Consider the following 5,009-nt stretch of genomic DNA (forward strand, 5'->3'; position numbering starts at 1 on the left):
ATCTAAAGTTCAAGGGTTAGTAAAAATTAAATCTTTTTACTAACTTGTCACGCCATCAAACTAATGAACGTTAACATTTCACTGAGCACATCTTAATTAAAACAAAATAAAAGTGATACGAATTATATTTTTTGAATCGAATGACTATACGTTTATAAAACTAAATCAAAAGTAACCAACAAATTATTCGATGTGTATAGCATTAATAAGAATGCCTGTAGCATAAACTACTTAGCTACTATCCTGTACACATTTGACGGCTTTAGGGATACAACAAAAACTAGGCTACTTTCTCCACATAAAGACGCTCAATTTCAACAAATCATACCCCAAGAAAAAGAAGAAAAAAACATTCTTTCAAGTACAACACATATTCCCCCCCCCCCCCAAAAAAAATCATGTGGTAACCTCGTCTACTTCAGAATTAAAAACAAAGCTTGGAAACGTTGTTGTTATGTCCCTGCATTGATTCAAGTTACGCCACGGATGAGTTTCTCGGCGACGAAAATTTAAGTCGAGATGAATTACGACACGGTAACACATACCGCAGGTATGTGAGGGTCATGATTTCAACAATGACGGATTACGAGAGACGAAGTTTTTCCATTCTGATATATATATATATATCTTCCCGTCTTGATTAATGTCAGCATCCAAGAATGTCTGTTCGTAAATCCCACCAAAGATTAAAAATTCAACTATTAACAGAGTTCTGAAATATTCCAGTTCACCAAAAAGAGGAGTGATGTTTTCGTTTCACATATATATTGTCGATAACATGATAATTCGATGCACTCGGGTATATATCGTAACAACCATACTGCAACAGGCTCTCACCTTATCGAGTATTGCCTCAATGGTTTCGTCAGCTAACTTCATTTCGGATTCACACAAAAGTGCAATCAGCATTTGCTTAACCTGCGAAAATCACGTAAGGCATGCTTGTATAAAAAATGCAACTGAACCAAAACATAGATATGGATGATCTGCGTGAATCTTCGAAATCGGTTGTTCCGCTCAAAGTAAAGCGACTGAATTGAAAAGTAAATCCCAATATACCTCATGACGCTTGATAAAACCAGTTCCATCCATGTCATAAAGTTTAAATGTAACTGCAATGTAAAACCATAAGATAAAAGTGAGATGGAAGATTAAACAAATTGTGCAACTAAGATTATTATATCAACTTACAATTTATTTTATCCTCTTGCGAGGCATTTGGATTGAAGACACTGAGTGCTCGAACAAAGTCACCAAAATCAATGATTCCCTTCTTCTTGGCGTCGAATAAATCGAAAATCTGCATTTTATAAGAAGGTTGGATAAATATAGAAGAGCATGCACATCAAATAAAATTTAGATAAGGAAAATTTATGTGCTATCTAATATTTCATAACAATATAAAGGAAGAAGAACAGAAAACACTTTACCCGACTTGCAAAAATGTTTTCCTTCTTCCTATTCTCAGACAGCGCTAACTGAAATTCTTCCTGCGTAACGTGCACACAACAGATAAGCTGGATGAGGCACACAAATTTTTGAATTTGCAGAAACCGAATAATGGAACTGAAAAGGAGATTTAAAAGGCAAAGTCCAGAAAACCATGAAAAACTCAAAACCACACATAATGTCATAGTCTATAGTATACCAACTTGCAAGGTATTTTCCGATGTCTATAACAACATACATTTTGTTCGCTTTGGTCTATCGGACCACATGATTTTGTCCACAAAAAGCGCCTCACAGTCACGGGCAAAGTCCAGAGAACATACAAAACAACTCAAAACCACACATATTGTCAGTCTATACCAACTTGAAAGGTATTGTCGATTCGGTATATCAGACCTCAAGATTTTATCCACAAAAAGCACCGCACAAGTTAAAAGCGTTGTGTACACTAATCTTCCTAAGCTCAACTCACATGGCATCACATGTAAAAATCCTTATTCAAAACCAAACAAAGAAAAAGTAAAAGATGCATGGCATTACAGAGAATGAAGAATTGAACCTTGCTGATCACTCCATCATCAACCACGGAACTATTAGAGTATTCCCAAAGACCAATCATATCATTATTGTAATGATACATTTTATTTACCGATTTTATTGAATAAAGACATTGTCACTATTATTTTCAGTTATATATTTGTGTTTAACATAAACTGAAATATAATAAAATCTATATAATAATAATATTATTATTATTAAAAGATCCCTAGTCAAGTATTATTATGGGCATGGATAATAATAATACGCTTAAGACTAACATTTTATTGATTGATGACAACGAGTTGTCATTGACATAGATATGCCAAAATTGATACATTATTATATTGTTAAAGAACAATGTATTGGATTAACCTACCATGAGCATATGTTTTGGATTATTATGTGACAGTCATTACATTGCTCATGGTAATGACTATATGTATGATCCTCAGACTTGAGATCAATGCTATCCCAACATATATTGTTGTATGTTTTGATACAATCAAACATGCTTCATAACTGGTTGCACTATAAAGATTGTTATTGAATATATTTCGATATATGTAGTGTGGTGTGTATGATTAAGATAGGATTTGTCCTTCCTACATAATAGGAAATATATCACATGTCACTTGATTGAGTGAGACTATAAATGCATGGACATGCTCGAATAATTTGATATGAGATATCACAAATGTGACTATTCCAAGACTTGTGTCTATTCTAGATATAAAGACAAAAAAGTAATACATAAAAGTGTTAATCATGAAGACTATATGTCGAATCATAATTTCTTATAACTTATGTGACAATGATATATTGCTAGGTGTCACACATTGTATGTAATATTAGAATTGTTCTAATAATTACTACTAACGTTACAATAACCTAAAGAGTAACACCCTAGGATTGAAATGACCAAATATGTACAATTTGTTGTACGTTACTAAAATATATCTAGAGTTAATATATGTATATTTGATATACATATGTTTTTAATTATCCCGAATATAGTAAGTAAATATTAAAAGAATGTAATTCTGATTGCAACTCTTTTAATGGATATTTAATTTGGAAAACTTTTACTCAAAACTATTTTTGGGAAAAGTAAATTTTGCTCTCAATCAGGTGAATTGAGTAGAGGGCGAGACATATTTTTCGTGGAGGCTTACGATTCAAACCGTTCGTGATCACCATTAGCCGTTGTTGTCTTTGCTGTTTTTCAAGGAAACTCACTGTAAGTATTCGCATCCTTTCCTCCCGATTTCGGTTTTTCGTTCTTGGATTGTTGGTGAGACCGTCAAGTTTTATTTCCGCTGTGTCGAGGGATTCGTCGAGGGTCTCAACAGGAACCGTTGATGCTCTTGAATAGCTCAAAGTATGCTTCGACTTCACTAACACTAACTGCATATACAAAGGGAAAAGAACCAAGTACTCAAATTTGGACAATTTCTCAATACAAAGCCACGTAAACATTGTTGTTTACAGACTTACAAGCAGTTTGTGAAGCAAGAGTAACAGGGTCTTCGTGCCAGGGTGTTCCCCTAGTTTCCTAGTGTGAAAGCAACCCATTTACTGAGGAAAATTCCTTTTTCTTTTTCCTTCAGGAAAAAAAAGAAACAAATTGAAAAAGATAAAGAAAAGGGAAGTTGCTAGGCTTCACTATATTCTCTCTGCAACAAACATTTTAAACCCGCATATTCATTCACAACATTTATTAGAAATAGAATAATCAGCTTTCAAACAAAAAGAAATTGTAGACACTCATTTTCGCCCGAAGTTATTATATATATATATATATATTATTTTATTATATATATATAGGTATATAGTAATATAGTTTTTGAAAATGTTTTTAAATATATATAATATATAGATTTGAAAACATTTTAAAAACATTTATATATTATATAGTTTTTAAAAAATCTTTTTGAAAAAATATATATAATATATAGTTTTTTAAAACATTTTGAAAATAATATATAGTTTTGAAAACTATTTTGAAAAACTTATATAATATATAGTTTTTAAAAACATATTTTTGAAAAATTATATAATATATAATTTTAAAAACATTTTTTAAAACTTATATAATATTTTTACATCATTTTTGAAAACTATATAAAATATAGTTTTGAAATTTTTTTAAGAATATAATAAATAGTTTAAAAATATTTTTGAAATATATATATTATATAGTTTATATTATATTATTAATTAATATATTATTAATTTTATTTTCATTTTTATCTATTTTGTTTTGTTGACTTATTTATTTCCTTTTTTCCAGGTTTGAGTAAAAGGTCCATATAGTCCAAAGTGGGCCTGACCCAACCCATAACCAACATCCAAAGATTAGGTTTCCATATTAAGTCCAGTGCCGCAGCAAATCCTGGACCATTGGATCTGACCCAATCCAACGGTCGAGATCAAGGGTTCCAGCATGTAATGCCCCAAAAATTTATTTAAGGACTAAATTGAAATGATTTAAAAATACGAGGATTTATTAAATTAAATAATGAAAGATGAAGATGAATAGGATTCATGATTTAGACTAAATTGTAAGAAATGATGATTAAAAGAATATTTTGGTCATTTGGATTAAAATTGAATTTAAAATTCAATTAAGGGGTATTGGGTAATTAAATAAGGAAATAAGAATGAGTGGGGGAAAATAGGAAGTCAACTCTTCTGTTCTCCTCTTCTTGCCGTGGGTGAACTCATCCCTTCGGCTTAAAGGTAAGCTTTTAATTTAATAGTTTTTTCCTTCGATTTTGTTGGGGGATTGAAGATTTGTATATTATGGAAGCTAAAGGAAGGTTTAAAGGAGATTAAAACTAAGTTATTGATGAGATATTAGAGATTTAAGATAATGGGTTTTTGAGTGACAAGATGAAATATGAAGGTTTATGGATATTTTATGGAAGATTTGACTTGTCATCATGCTAATTAAGGAATATGAAGTGTTAGAATTGTATTTAGAATATATTGAAATTTGAGTATGATTCTTGAAATCTATG

At 30.9% G+C, this 5,009-nt stretch overlaps 1 pseudogene; it reads right to left on the bottom strand.

Annotated features, from left to right (window-relative positions):
• Nucleotides 1–301: 301 nt before the first annotated feature.
• Nucleotides 302–2,068, bottom strand: LOC120146290 (annotated as a pseudogene).
• Nucleotides 2,069–5,009: the final 2,941 nt, after the last annotated feature.

Source organism: Hibiscus syriacus, unplaced genomic scaffold (genome assembly GCF_006381635.1).
Source record: "Hibiscus syriacus cultivar Baekdansim isolate YM2019G1 unplaced genomic scaffold, ASM638163v2 tig00110907_pilon, whole genome shotgun sequence".
Lineage (NCBI taxonomy): Eukaryota > Viridiplantae > Streptophyta > Magnoliopsida > Malvales > Malvaceae > Hibiscus > Hibiscus syriacus.